The sequence below is a fragment of the Cinclus cinclus genome, chromosome 3 (genome assembly GCF_963662255.1).
Source record: "Cinclus cinclus chromosome 3, bCinCin1.1, whole genome shotgun sequence".
Lineage (NCBI taxonomy): Eukaryota > Metazoa > Chordata > Aves > Passeriformes > Cinclidae > Cinclus > Cinclus cinclus.
The window spans coordinates 31873849-31890592 of NC_085048.1; the positions used below are offsets into that span (position 1 = coordinate 31873849).

Consider the following 16744-nt stretch of genomic DNA (forward strand, 5'->3'; position numbering starts at 1 on the left):
GGTGAGCAGCAGCTGTCCCATGCCAAAATTGCACCAAGAACTGTATTAAGAAAACTATCTGTAGGGATGATTGCATGTGCCTTTGTCCCCAACTCGGTTTAGGTTTAAATACATATTTTTTTGAAACTTAGATATAATTTGCATTAATGTGCTGACAGCTTAGCAGGTGCCTGGAGGAACAGGGAGGAAGAAGGAAGAATGGCTCAGAAACAAAGTACTACTCAGCCAGCTCTAGGAAGCTGCTGAGACAATGACACATCTGTTGGCTTCTGTATCACTAGTTAATGTTTGGGTTTTTTTCTTTTACAACCTTATGTTCAAAATCAGGGAGCACAGCTTCATATAGAGGGAGTTATGTTCCACCCAGGTGAGGGTGAGAGCCAGCGTTCAACTGAGGACTCTGGCAAAACCAAATCTACCCGGGTGTCCCAGCAGGGTAAGGTGAGTACAGGAGTAAGATGGACATGGCTTTTAACTATAGTATCCAGCATCTGTTTCTACAGAATATTTTGCTTCAGCTGGTAAATTAGCATATCTTAAGAAGTATTTTTGATCAGTGTGTGGCTTTGGTCACCAGGGAAGAAATGCAAATACCTGAATACAGTGAATCTACAAGTTCCCTTGCATGCTGAGGGGTGTGCAGCTGTGGATCAGGGCTTTTCTTTGACAAGCCAGTGCTTGCTTTGGGTAATGCTTGTCACTATTGTCTTGGAATGAGGCACTCTGCCTTGTTCAGTGTCTGCCTTCTCTGTGCCTTCTGGTACCATAACACAGCTCATCCGTTTGTCACTCAGTTTGCTCAGGCAGAAATATTTTGGCTAATGAGATATTTTCCTCACTGAGGAAAGCAAATTAAGCAAGGTATAGACCCAAGAATTTTGACTGTCAACTGCTGGCATTTTTAGAATATTAAAACAGTCCCTAATACCTACTATCGTCCAACTACCAGAACTTATTCCTAATGGCTTACTGGATCTATTTTTTCTGCCCACAATATATCTGAAAAACATCAAATATATAATAATTTAGGTTATAATTAGTTGCACTAAATTCTAACCATCAAAACTATACGTTTAACTCCTTTAAATTGTCTAAAAGTCTTTATGACCAGCATAATTGGCAATTCTAGACCAGGGGTTTCCAAATAGCTAAAATCAGGTGATATGGATTGTCTTATCCCTCCCCTGCATTGTTTATCTAAGTCATTTCAGCCTTTATAAGATGCCATATAGGACTATTTATACATGATAGGTTGCCCTATATTCCAAAGTAGTTCATCATCCTTTTAAGGAGCATGAAATTGGAAAAGTGTTCAGTGTAATTTTCACCTTCTAATAATTTTTGGGGATTGCATTAGAAATTAAATTTAATTTCTCTACACAAATGGTCTTTCTTTCTTATTTCAGAATAGCTAGTTTCTTTCATAACCATGGGGAAAATATGACCAAAACCAGGTTCACCAGGCATGTAACAGATGTTGCACACTGTTTTCTGTCTTGCTGTCTGTGTGGAGGGATCCTTGTGCACAAACCTGTCTGCAAAGCTTATAGCATTGTTTGGTGCCTTCCTGATGACACAACTGTGTGAAGGAAGCTGTGCCATGCCTGGCACATGATGCCATGTGCCCTGGCATCAAGTGGACCCCTCTGAAGCCATGTGAAAAAATATGTATTGTGTACATCAAGTACACTGGGCTGCAGATTCGACAGACATTTCTGCATACAAAGTCTTCTGGAATTGCAGTTTTCACTGCCCAGGTCCTCAGAACACACCAGAGAGGTCGGCAACTTTTGTAGCAGTTCATGGGTACTGAGGCCAATATTGCAGTTGATCTAAATATGAAAATATATCACCTTCTTCATAATAGCCTTTCTCTCTACCATCAGCTTAAGTATGTCTGGTCTTTTCTTTGTTGTGCTCGAGTTATTTCTTGTTCCAGTACCATATAGAGGTTTGCAAATAGCCACAGGGCAAGTTCCATTATAAATTTTAATTCAAATATTTGCTTGTGTAGAAATATGAGATACCAAATAATAGAAGCAAGTAGTAATTTCATACATTAATATTCTGAAATATATTTTCAAAGTACCTTTTTTGTATGTCTAGTAATAATAGCACTGGCTCATTAAATGGAGAAAATGCTAAATTCATATGCTACTTAGTATTCAAAACAAGGTTTACAACCTATTACCATTAGAAGGTATCTTTTCAAATTATACCCCAAAAAAAGCATTTTAATATTAATTTTCATTATTAATTATTTCCATGAAGAAAAGTCCTTGGCAAAGATAAATTCCTTGCCAATTGAAATGACTGTGCTGTAGTTGATTCACTAACTCTTTCCATAGATTAACTAAATTAATCATTCTCCCTATAGCAATACTTCATATTTATTTTATCAAAAACTTTAATCCAGTTTTCATTATATATAAACCTGTGGGTACTGTCCTGTGGGAAAATAAGCTATTCCTACCACAAGGGCTGCATATTTTAAAAGGAATAAATTTGAGAAAGTATCCTGTTGGTTAATTTAACTACCTTATTTCAGTCTTAAACTTTTCTGTTAAAAGCCATGGCTTAAACTAACTGAAATTAAAGGAAAATTTTGAACAGCCAAGAATACCCAGGTCTATGATGAATTTTATTATTTAAAAACTATATTAATTTCTGAAGAATTGAGAATTTATTGTTTTTCAAAGACATGATGATAATATGGAGCTAGGTAGAACAAATATAAACACCCTTTTTCTTCATTTTTAAAAATTTATCTTGTCAGCTTAAGTGCTTTTTTATGTTGGAAATGGTTTGTTGTAGAAATCCCTCAGACAAGAGCAGAAATTGGCAACTGCTGAATGTAAGTTAAACATATACCACAAAATTTGTGTTCCTGCAATTGCTTGTGTCTGTACACTTGGAACAAGTTTGTGATGCTCTATTAGTTCAGTGCTGGGAAGTATGAAGTGGTTTTGAAATTTAATAAACAGAGAAATAGGTTTTAAAGTCATGAAGAAAAAAGTTACAAAGATTTTCTCATAGCAAGATTGGAACTTCTTTTAAATTCCCCATGTGATGTTACATTAGCGTCTCTTGAGAAAACAACCTTTCAAAATCAGCCTTGAAAACATTGTTATGGTTGTCATATCCCAAGGTAAACAACAGGTTTGTTGGTGGTATCATCTTGGAGTGCAGGTTTTACCTGTTTGTTCAGCTAGAACTCCCAGTCCTTGCATTATTTAGAGAATTCTTCCAAATGAAGAAAACTCCTATAATGATCTTATGTTTGCAAGGAAGTGGATAGACCATGAGAAATGGGAGCCAAGGCTACCAAACTAGCTTGCAGTGAATTGACTGGCAAGGAGAGAAATAATAACACGAAAGCCAAGAGAATCCCAAATAAGTAAATTTCTTGTCTTTCCTTTTTAATCTCATGTAGGTGAAATTATTGTAATTTTTATTTGCAGCAGGAAATCTCAAATTAGAAATACATAGACAGGTACGTGAGTTATGGAAGATAAATATTACTTCTTTAAGAAATGCCTTAAATACTAAAGGGAGAAACAGATACTTCCTGGACAAGTAAATGGTTCATAAATACTTTATCATGCATTAAAGCAAAAAATATAGGAAAATAACATGGAAGGGTGTTTCTTAACTTTGTGTCAGAAGAGAACAAAATTCCTTCTGTAGGAAAAATATGGCATTCTCTTATCCCACTGGAGTACTCTAATTGATTTCAGGGAGTGAGACACCAGAGATGTTCTGTCCCACGGCAACCAGTGTTTTATAACAACAATTTGGGAAACTCAGGTTTCTCACTCCCAGAGTCTCCATTTGTTAAAATACCTTCCCAGAACATGCAAATTCTTTACAAACAAAAGTATTTCCCAAATGTTACATACCTGATAAAAAAAAAAAAAAAAACACAAACAAATAAAAAAGCCTTTCTCTTAAGAAAAAAATCCAAAAATCTATTTTTTCCAAAAAAATTGTATCTAGCTGTACCCTACATCTCAACCAATGATCTTTTTTTGCTTGTGGGAAATGGTAAGTAACATCAAAAACCATCAGAAATCTAAGTAAAGGCAATAACTTTACTCACCTTGTCCATGCTCTGAAGGTTAAGATTTATCACCTGCTTGCTTACCCTCCAGTTCAGGGAAGCCAGACACTTGCAAAACCTCAGATCATAAGATAAACTGAAATGATCTGTATCTCCTACACAAGTAGTTGGCAGATTACAACCAACTTTTCTTCTACCATGAAGAAACTTCTCCTTGGACCTCAGCCACTGCCTTTGAGCAGTTGCCTCATAAGCCATAAAATCTAACCAAGTGAAAAGGTGGCCACACATTTCAAACTAAGCATCTCATGTGAAAAATGGACCTCTGAGCAAGTATGTGATGAGTGATAATGTGCTGTGATTCAATATTAACCATGCTGCAAAGATCTGTGTGAATTCTGCTCTCAAAGGGCAGAAACGTTCTTTTAGAAAATCAGATTTTCAGAGCTGGCAGACATAATATTTTAAGTCATGTCGTCTGCCCTCTACTGACATTCTACTCAAACCAATATGTGGCCTTTCACGTAAAGTCGCCATTCCATATGTATTTTAGATTTTAACAACTGTGTGATTTGCTTTGACAAGATGACAGATGGCTTTGCCATTAGGTAAGGTAGGACAGTGACCTTCTCAAAAACACACAAAAACAAGCTCAGAAGAGAATACATTAACCAGCCTCTAACCCACAAGCAAATGAAATGTACTTAGAGAATAATTCTTTGCTGAAACCTTTGGAAGAGCAGCTGCCACAGGGCTCCATATTTTTTATGTTCAGAGAAAGATAGAAGAGACCGTCAGAGCTCACTGGAGAGCAGGCAGCCCCTCAGTTAGATATCACAGTTGTTGCTAACATTAATTATTGCAAAACATCCTATTGAAAGTGTCATCCTACTGTTGCAGGTAGTTCAATGGCTATTTTCAAGATATGTACTATCTCAAGCCAGTATGTTACACTAAAGATTGTCCTGCAAGTCCCAGACCCCACAGTGGGCCAGCAATTTTCCTGCTCTCTGCTGGGGCTTTTTTGTCTCTAACTTCATTCAAAGTAAAAATCATGAATATCATGATTTGGTTTCATAAGGGAATACTCTATGGAAAATATTGGAATGGTGGTTGAAAATGAAGAAAGCAGCTTCCCACAGAACTTCCCAGAAATAAAGTGCAGGCAATAAGAAGAAAAAAATGCCACAGTTTCTTCCCCTAGAAGTTTGCAAGATCTCTAAGAAAATCTGAAAAGGGACAAGAGGAAAAGAAGGAGAAGAATGAGGGACATTATAATAAAATCAAACATATGCTCAGCACAAGTGAAGTGTGCATAGTGCTGTCTAGTCTGTGAAGATTTCTTCACTTTCTTGCTAACAACTGGTGTTGTGAAGGACACACCAATAATCAATGCAGCCAGCTGCCTTGCACTAAAGGAGCTGAATACAATTCACCTGGCTTGATAAAATTATCAGTGAATTGCACCAAATTTCATCATTGCCCTTTTTGACTTGTCATTTACTCTTACCATTAAATACCAGTTCAGCACTGCTACAGTCAGTGGCTTGGTCAGGTCAGCCACCTGAACCTATCATTCCAATGATAAAGCATCTTCTAGGCACAGAAGAAAGGGCTTGCTTTTGTCCTGTTCTTATTTCAAGCACATAACCAAGACCTCGATAACCAGACTCATTAGGAACCTACTTGCCCACCTTGGAAAATTTCCACCAGATTTTAATAAAAATATGTGCTGCAGTTGAGATTTTTATGTTTTATATTTTAAAGTACAGAGTGATGGGTGTTTCTCTTTTCCTTTTAAAGGATGCATTTCAGTTTATTATCATAAAACAGAGGTTGTTGAACATATTTGAGCAATTTTAAAAGCACAGTACAACATTTTGTTGCTAAAAGTGTTCTGGCAGACGTGAAGAAATGTGGGTGGTGATGTTGGGAAGAAAACAGTTAGGTTCAAATAGCACAAATCATGAATATGGGGTTTATAAAAATATATATTTAATCCAAGTGAGTTTTAATTAAATTTCCAAATAATAGCATTCTCCAGGGTAATTGCATTACTATAATGTACTTTACAGTACTTTCATATGAAGTGTTTCAAGATCACTTTCAGCCATCTTAACTTTCTACTTCCAGCAAAATTTTCAGAGTTAAGGCCTGCTAGGGGAGAATAATACTACCTGAAAGGAGGGTGGAGTGAGAAAGGGTCAGTCCTTACTCTTAAGGAACAGGAAACAGGACAAGATTAAACATCATCAAGTTGCACCAGGGGAGGATTGCATTGGATATTAAAAAAAAAATTTCATGCAAAATGTCATCAAGTACTGGAACAGGGTGCCCAGGGAAGTGGTGGAGTCACTGCCCTTGGAGGTATTTAAAAGAAATGTAGATGTGGCACTTAAGAACATGTTTTTGTGGTGGACTTGGCAATTCTGGGTTGAGTGTTGGACTTGATCTTAGAGGTGTTTACCAACCCAAACATTTCCATGATTCTAGGTATAAAGTACAGGAGTGCCCAGCTCCCTGTGTTGTTCTATCAGTCTTGCAAATAGTGCTCCACTCAGAAAATTCTCAAATATCTGAGAATTTTCCTGAGCAAATTAAAACTGACAAATGTGCTTCCATCTCCTAAGTGCAGAAATGCAATGTATTTCTTGGAATCTCACGTCCTCACTCTCTATAGCATCCTAAATATTCACATGGACATTTCAAAGCCATATAAACATTTAACAAAAATACTGGTATTTTAACAAAAGCTGAATGGAATATTTTGTTCCAGTCCCCTCTGTATAACCATGACACTTAAACATTTTAAATAATTTCTGTGCTTCTGAAGATAAAGATCAGAGATTACAGGACAATGAAGTCTGACCTTCTGTATCTCAAAAGACATTACATTTCACCCAGATAACCACAAACCAAATAGAAGAACATTTAGCCACTTAAACACTATACTCTGATTTCTTTGAGCCTTTGCAGACGTACAGATATTCATACAACTCAGCAGTTCTCTTCTGGGGAGTTTGCTCTCACTGCCAGATCTTGTCACAGCTGTTCTTTATTCCTAATTCAGTTCTGTCTGACTGATGCTTCCTACCCCTGGTTATCATGTGCCTTTCAGCAACCAGCTAAAGTGACCACTAACATTCAGCTGCTCTCCCTCAGTGATATTGTTGAGTATGATAAAAAAAGTCTTCTTCAAGGGGTGGATTGCACTTGTGGGTCTTCTCCAGAATGCATCCAGACTTACATTGCTAATATCCTCAATACGTCTGACCAGTACACTCATCTATCCACAAAAAAAATCCCAACAGCTTGCTGTGAAACTAAAAATATCTGCTGAAGAGTTTATTTTCCTCTCTTGATCATTAAGAGAAACCGGAGTCATTTGAGGAGATGTCTAATGTCAAAAGCAAATGTCTCTGAAACATTCACCCCCCACCCCTCACCCCGTTAAAATGCGCAGAGAAGTCCCTGACTTCTGCATGTTAAAAAGCAGCAGAATTGTGTTGGGTTCAGATACTTTATCATGTTACTTCATTTTGTATTATGGTCATTTTTTAATTGAACTAAAGTTTCCAATAAGATATGTTGGCATAGATTTTCCCATGCCACTTGTTTTCCTGTGAAATTCTATAAATTCTTGGTTTACTTATTTCACTTTCAGGTTGCTCCAGAAATACTGTATTGCTAGATAGTTTTATCTGGCAATAACTGAAGGATTATTACATATTTGTACTGGAAAGCCAATAAATATAGTGCATGGAAATGCAGGTACAAATATTTTTAGGCAGAAAGCCAGACTTTGAAATATACTTTCCATGACAATATTAAGAGGAGCAACTTAAGTTTTAGACCATTTTGTATCAGGCTATTTTGCAAACAAAACAAGGCAACTCTACTGTGACAATCTCTTGAGTCCATGTTAGGTCTGTTTTGCACTTTGAAAGGAAAGTAATGTGTTTTTTTTAAAATTAAAATATAGCCTTGACAGTACAGTTTTGCTTGAGGATGTGAATTTGACAGCAAATCCCCTGGCTGTGAGAAGCTTTACTTGTAGTAAGTCACCTCCTGACAACCTCTAAATCACAGGTTGAAATGAATATGAATAAATTATATTTAATGCCTTTGTCCTAAAGTTGGATGCATTTTGCCTTTTATTCCTTCAGTTTCCCTTCTTTGTTTTGGTTCCTTTCTCTTTTGTCCTCTTCCACTTTTCTTAAGTCTTTTACTTTGTTTCCTTGCAGAAAAACCTGCAGTTCTTAGAATAGAAAGGTAGAGGATTTTTTTTTCCATTTTACCATTTAAATACTTCTTTGTTTCCAAAAATATTTAAGATGTGACCAAGAACTTGGACTAGTTAGTTTCTAACTTATTTTAATTCAGCTCTGCTTACTCCCATCTGTCTTTTCTGCTCCTTTTAATCACACTCTTTTTTTAAGCTTCTGTCACAATCATGTCTGCTACCTATTCCTTTTCTTGAATAAGTCTTTACTTTTGTTATTGTTTGCTATCTCTTCTTTTCTACTGCATATTTTAATTTATTCTCCTTTTTCAGGCTTTTTTTTTTTTCCCCTCAAAGGTTGTGTTCTCTGCCTCAACTGTACTGGCAAGACATCAGTCATGGCCTCAAGGGCTTGTCTCCAAAATCCTCTGGGGCAGAATACTTCCTGGCTGAAAGATGGGTTAGGAAGTCTCCAAACCCTGTTCACTTGAACCCACTCAGAAGAATCAGTGAGAATGATATCAAGGGACAAAGGACAAGGGTCAAGGGACTGTTGCTCGGGCACTGGGAGACTGAAAAGCACATATCACCCCAGTGTCTCTTTCCTTCTCAACATCCCCTCTGGTCTCCAAAACTGCTACTCAGTTTTCTGTAGTGCCGACAGAGAATTATTTACTGCTCTGTATCCTAACTCCTGAAGAATACTGCATTATTCCTCAATCTTAGCAATTTAGCAAGTTTAGAATTTTGAATGTGTATCAAAAATTTCATGCCAATGGCTCTGTTGTATTTTCTCAACCTTAGCTTTTAATTAAGAGAGAGTAGTAGCCTAATTTAGCTGACTGGTAGGCTGAGCAGGTAGGAAAGATTGGAATTGCAAGATTGCAATTGCAAGGTTGTTTCTCAGTATTCTTAAATTCACATGTCAAGGTTTTAATCAGTTCTGTTGAGGATTTTTCCAGATACGGTGATTCCACTTCATTCAAATGAATTTACAGTTAAAAAATTATTGTCATTTTTAAGCTTTCTAATACAATACCACTTAGCTGAGAAGTATCTCTTGATTTGAAAGAGATTCCAACATTAATCTAAAGCAACAGAAATTAAAATATTGAAACAATTCTTATTAAATCTCAAAAATGTCTACAGTAGCAGATGAAACCTTGCTCTTTTGATGAGTTTTTTATATATGGTACTTCCGGTGCCAATTCTGTTGTTATAACTATACAGCTACTTTTGTATCCACTTGATTCCACACCATAACAATCCTTATTAATTTGCTTTCCATGCTTGTCATCCTCATAATCATTTACCTTACCTTTATCCTGGTTTATTGCACAAAAGTAATTTAATACCTCAATAATGGAATAAATTATATACTACAACTCCAGTTTTAAATACCTATTTCATTAACACTTTATAATTTTATTTTCTGCATAAGATCTTCCATATAACTTCCTGTGCCTCCAATAAATCATTTTACAACTTGATTCAGTATTTGACGATTATATTAAATTTATTCCATGGCTCACATGTGGAATCGTATTAAATATGCCTCAGATAGGTGTTTCAGATTTCATTTACTTAGCTATTAAAAGCCCACAGATGAACATATATGAAAAATTTGCCTTCTAAAATTGATTTATTAATATTTTGTGTCTATAACTATAACAATCTGCCACAAATTGAAAGGGCACAGATGAGTAGGTAGCATTCCTATTCCTCACACACAGCTTTTACTACTAACTACTTAAAACAGAGAAGGGCTTTCACAATGACAGAATACCTCATATATTTAATCACATACTCTTTTTCAAGATTTTTCTAATTGCATTCATATTCTGTATGGGGATTATTAGTATATTTCCTTTTCCATTTTTTTTTCTTAGATAACAGCCAAAATCTCTGAAGCCATTCAGACTCCTGCCTGAAAAGTTTAGCCTTTCCTTCCTGACCTGTGCTGTTTACCTGCCTTAGGTTTGCTGTCTCCAGGGGCAGTAATGCACTAAAGGCCAGACACATGCATAGGCACCCACAAACGATGTAGGCATCTGAACCCCAGCACAACCACCCACAGAAACTCTGGAGACTGCTTTGGTACCCACAGCAGCTGGGCTGGGCTGAGGTGGTGCAGCTGCCTGGGAAATGTCACATCAGCCCAGCTGGGATCACTGCTTCTCATCAGTGGAGCAAGAGGGACAATGGCTCCTGGTGATGAGTAAAACTGTTCAGATGGAAGCATGCAGGCTTAGGGTCAAAAACCCAAAAACCTTCCCAAAAACCCAAAAACACCTCTTTCTGCTCCCACTGGCTTCTAGGCCTCCTCTAGTTTTCCCCTGCCTCCCTCTCACCAACCCCAGTAATCTTGCCTGTGGCCAGGCTTCAGAAGAAGAAGAATCTCTTATTCCTGGCAGGTGTTTCCTAGCAGAAGGTGGTGTGGAAGCAGTGACCTTTCAAGATGTACAGCTGGAGGAATGTCTGTCTCTGGACATACTGTGTCACCAAATCCCATTATCCCTTCCAACAGAGCTCAGTCTTCTACCCCAGCTTGGCACATCTCCATAGTACTAACATGTCTTCCTAGGATCTGGACAAACCTACAGGACAGAGGGAAGCAATCACATGATCACAGAACCACAGAATGGTTTGGGTAGAAAAGGGCCTTTAAAGATCCTCTAGTCTAACGCCCCTGCTGTGGGCAGGGAACCTTCCACTGGATGAAGTTGCTCAGAGCCCCATTCAACCTGGCATTGAACACTTCCAGGGATGGAGTATTCACAAATACTCTGGGCAATCTGTTACAGTGTCTGACCACCTTCATTGTAAAACAAAATTCTTCCATATATCCAATTAAACTCTTTGAGTTTAAAACTATTGTCCCTTGTTCTATCACTGCAGGATTTGGTAAAAAGTCTGTCTTATAAACATCTTTCTGTAGTGAAAAGCCACAAGTGATCTTAAATGCTTCTGAGATTACCAGAATAGGAAAAAACTGTTCTCACATATTTAGGCACCAAGACAAGATCTATCTGCCCAGTGTAGATTTTTTCCACACAGACATCTCCATATAGACATTGTTATCCATTCATAGCCAATGAAGAAAAATTGGACTTTCTAAAAAACACAGCATCACCAAAACACAGAATATCAAAGCCAGAAGATATATTCAAGATCATCTAGTCCAACCACGAACCTGGCACCTCTGTAATCAACCCTCAATCATACCTCAAGTGCCACATCCAGACACCTCTTGAACACATCCAGAGACAGGAATCAACCATTTCCCTGGGTAACTTATTCTAATGCCTAACCATTCTTTCATTGAAAACAAAAAATTCTAACCTCTGATCTGAGACTGGCACAACTTAAGACCATTTCCTCTTGAACTTGAGACATGGCACAAGAGACTGACCCGACCCTCACCACACCCTCTTTCAGGTAGTTGTAAAGAGCAGCAAAAGTTCCCCTGAGCCTCCTTTTCTCCAGGTTAAACACCCCCAGCTCCCTCAGCTGCTTCTCACAGGACTTGTGCTCCAGACCCTTCCCCAGCTCTGCTGCCCTTCTCTGGACTCACTCCAGCCCTTCAATGTCCTTCCTGAATAGAGGGACCCAGCACAGGGCACAGCACTCAAGGTGCAGCCTCACCAGTGTTGAGTACAGAGGGACAATCCCTGCCCTGGTCCTGCTGGCCACACTGTTCCTGATACAGACCACGATGTTTTTGGCCTTCTGGTCACCCGAGCACATGCTGTACTGAAGTCTAAATAGACAACATTCACAGATTTTCCCTCATCTACTCACAGCTGAGTTCATAAGGCAAAATATTTTATTAAATAGGTAAACATGGTCACTGTAGTTTTCTTCCCAGCACTGTGAAGGTTAAGTAGCTTCAAGTGAATGTATATACTCTGTCCTAGAAGTTGATCAAACATGTTACAGGAGAATGTGTTACTAGGAGAAAATTTAGTTTTGCAGTATGAAATTCCAAGTAAGAATTGGCATCTATTAATCTAACCCACAGTCTAAAGTAAACTAATCAATTTTTCATATACATCAGAGAAGACATGGAAGAAACTGAAAGTGACTCACTGAAATAGAGGTATTCACTTCTTTGAAAAGACAGTAAGATGAGCTTCTGAACAAATGTACAGTGAGTTGAAAGAAAGGACACAGGCTATGTTCTAGGCATAAAGATATGATTGTCTAAACGGCATTTTTCCATTGCAAAGTTTCTACTGGTCTTAAAAAAAAATATAGCACTTTATTCTCAAAAGACATGTGAAAATTGGGAGGAAATAAGAGCTGAGAAATAGCTACTGCCCTGTGTTTGAAGGGTATTTTAGCTCATCAAATGTAACCTTTGAGAGAAAGGTAAAGACACCTTTTATGCTTATTAAGGAAAAAGCTTACATGACATTTCCCAAATCTCCTACTTATCCAGCTGTCCAGTCAGCAGCAGCAGCAAGTGCCCAGGACCAGCAGAGAGCCAGGATGGCTGCTGTGTCTTGTCTCCCAGAATGTCACATTTTCAGGTCTCATCACAACTGTTTCTTTTTCCTATTTTTTTTATATCCATTTGACAGAGCTGGAATAGATTCATTTTCTATCAGGAAAGAAAGGCCATATCTAGGTATTTTTTGTGTTTCATCATAGATTTAAAGGCATGGTGAATAGATTAATAGGTGGAAGAAAATATGAGGTCTTTTCCTGAAGAATGAAAAGTCTCAAGGGCTGGGCCAGCAAGGTGCTTCTGGGAAGAGTATGGAAAAGGAAGAAAGAGGGGGCTGCTCTGAGTCTCTCTCCCCCTTTTGTAGACCTGTTTGTCACCCTTTAGGCCACTGCAGTGAAGCACATCTTTCCTCAAGCCATGTAAGGAAAGTCTGAGGTTGAAGTTCCTGAAATGAAGGTTGGTCATTGCAGTTCCTCTGCCTCTGTCCCTATTTTCAAATGGTTGTTGAGTGTTATTTTTGATCACAAGACCACGCAGAGAACAAGAGCCTCCATAGTTCTGGAAAAGAGATATTTTATGGGTGCATTCATATGGAAATAAATGATAATTTAAAAAATATTATTAGTCTTAGCCAGTAAATCCCACAACTTGCACAATCCAGAATTAGAAATTATGGTTCTTCGCAAGCTTTTATCTTGTTATCATTATTTCTCATTTATTACTTAACAAACTGGACTTGACATGCTTCCTCTTACCATTTATAATGCCAACTTCCATGTACCCTTATATTTGTTTCAAAATCATCTACTGAGGTTTTCTTTACCTGGTTTTCCTCTTCTTATCAAGTTTCCTCATGAAAACTTTATCCCATTGCCTGTTTTCTCTAATTTAAATGTTCCTATTCATTTGAGACTGCTATCTCTAGAGCACTATGACAGTGTTTGCACACTATTAGTGGCCACATTTTTGGTTTTCTTTCCCATTTTATAAATACAGTCCTGATTCAGAAGTCAGGACTTCTGCTCCTTCAGTTGTAAAAATTATCAGCTTAAATACAAAAAGCACTTATCTTCCAGTGCTGATGGCAGCAGCTGAATGCCAGCAATTCTGAGTACAGCTATGAATATATATTGCTGTTGTCCTCTACTAGTGAAAGCAGGAGCACTTGGCTCTGTGAACGAATATTTCCCAAACAGTGCTATATTCTGTATACCCAGTAATGCTATATTATTTGCATACCACTCTTTTCATTAGAATGAGAACATGCCACTTTTCTATAGCTCTGCAATAAACCATTTGTACACTACTAGAAATTATTACCTTACGGTACAAAAAATATTTCATTATAGGGGAGTTGATGATTTATTAAATGGGAGGTACTCCACCTGAAAAGCAGGTGTTAGTACAGACTCCTCAACATCCCTGGGATATTGTTTCATATACACTTGAAAAGACCAACAGTAATAATAGGCAACAGAGGCAGAGATATGAAGCAGAGGAGAAAGGTGACTTATCTATATCTACAAGTATTAAATACTAATTTACATTTAATATATATTCCATATTCTGACAAAGTGAGATAGCATGGTTTAGAAACACATCTTCTAGATACAATTTATGCTGTAAATAAAAGAAGCTTAAAAATTTATGCATCACATAAAATAATCAACAGCACTCGCTCATTTACACCAACAGAAAATTTGTCCTTCATCATTCAGGTATAACATTTCCGAGTATGCCATCTCTTTTATGTGATTTCCAAGTGTCTATTGAAGTTTGGAGGTCAGAGAATAGTTTAATAACTCATTTATAGTTACCTCAAGATACTTTCTTCTGACCTTTAGGTAACTGACGAGTATTTTAAGAAGCACATGGGTTTTGAGCCATTCCCATGGCATTTATTCAGGAAATAATTACTCCTGATGTTCAGCATTTCTGCATTTCAGACTGCCAGCACTTCAGCTATCATCATTACTCCAGCTCACTGCTCAGACAGAGTTGGATGAGGTCTGGGCCATCCATTGCTCTTGACTGGTTAAGTTTATGAATTCTCGTGATCATAGGCTTTAACTTTTTTCAGCAATGTCCTCAATTTCCCAGTATCTGTTCTTTAACTTCAGGCTTGCTGATCTACCTCGGTGACAAATGTGTCCATTAGAACAGATTCATTTTATTTTCTCAGTCTCACTCCACATGTTTAAAAAGGTCTTAGAGATTTAGGAACTAATAGAGCTAGGCAAATACAGCAAGAAATGTCTGTGAATTATTGGTTCAATATTTTTTAATGATTTCTCTTAATCTGCGTCCAGCAATAGTCCAATGTGTGGGTTTCACAAGTTGGTAGAGCTAAAGAATCAGCAATTTTTAAATAAGTACTGGAGTCTAACATCAAGACTCACTTTCCATAAAATACTTACACCAGAAATCAGATTTTAGGAGCTCTGAGAATTTAATAGGGAATTGGAGTACTCCTGTTGGTGTGAATAAGCTAAGAAAGCATTGCAGCTGTATTTTAGTGAGGTGGAAGTCGCCACTATTGAGATAAGAATAATTGCCTAAAATTCAATAATGTATGCTGAGCTAATGGCCTGCACTGGCCTTACAAATGCTACTTTCACTCTGCAATTGCCTGTGGCAGAGTTTATTTCTTTTCCTGCCAGCTCCCAGGAACAGCAGGCTCAGACATATCAGAAGATGCAGTGCTGACTGGTGCCATGCGCTCTGCATGCCTGGCAGTGGCCAGCATGGTGGCACTCCACTTCTCCAAGCTTCCTGCAAAAGATTCCTTATGGGCTGGGATCACGGGACCGTGGGACTTGTAGAAATGAATGGTAATGGTGAATAGGTCCCTCCTGCACCCTTCAGAGATGGCAGGACCATGCTGGCTCCACAAGGCAGTTGACCACACAAACCTCTTTCTCATTTCCGTTTCTGCTTAAGCCACTTCAAGCAGTGCTAAAGAATGCACTTTTTTTTAATAGCAAACATCTAACTAGTCTTAAAATCTGCAAGCTACACAAAAGCCACGTAGCAGCTTGAGAAGTCCATCAGTTTACTGCAAAAAATTATTTACCTATTGACAAATAAGAAATAGCCATGCGTCAGTAAGCCCTGCAGTTATCTGATCTGCAAGGACATGTTGCTTAAAGATTTCATAATTAGTTCATTATCTGTGAATGGGCTATGGGCTATTTTCCAATTAATCTACTCATTTTATTCAGGGACTACATACTAACAATAATAGATCAAAAGAAAATTTATTCTTCTTGCTTCAAGAACTTTTGTATTGTGCTGGTAATTTCCTCTGCTCTAGAGTGATTTATTTCTCTCCTCTTTCTTTGCTTCTGCCCTGGCCTGAAATATCTGTTTGGTTAGGGAATCTGAGGATTCAAGTTTCCCCATTGGAAGTGCAATACTGAAAGGACTTTTCTTCTCCAAACCAGAAACATTGTCTGAGGCTAAAGATAGATTAAAGGAAATCTGAGGAGTCAAGCTCAAATTCTAAGAGCAGTGAAATAAAGCACCTCTTTATTGGCAACCTTGATCAATATTAGAAGGGAAGAGAAATCAGCATTCTTTGCTTTTGCCAACAGTTTTTTCATGAGTAGCATCTCTTTTCTTCTTGACAAGGTGGCATATCAGATGTAAATTCAAACCTCAAGAAAATATTCACTTTAACAATCAACTTAACCATCAATTTAACCTGTCACTGTCCAGATGAAATATAAGCAACGGAATAACTGATTTCCAGTTAAATATTTTTTTTTAAAGTCTAGGGAATTAAATAACGTCAGCTTTTAAAAATTAACAAATTTAAACAGGAAGAATTCTGCACTAATGACCATGCTAATTCCCAGCATATTAGTATCACCATCATTTCTTCTACTTATGACTAGACATCCAGTGTTTCATCATGGTTTAAACACATTTCTTCTAGTCAGTCTCAATCAGCTAAAGGAATAAGTCACAGCACTTTGACATGAACACTTTCCTGGGGCTTCACCTTTAAAAA

General features: G+C 37.7%; 1 pseudogene; it reads left to right on the forward strand.

Moving 5' to 3' along the window:
* Positions 1-354: 354 nt before the first annotated feature.
* Positions 355-16744, forward strand: part of LOC134041908 (nucleoporin NUP42-like) — a 118474-nt pseudogene continuing 102084 nt past the window's right edge.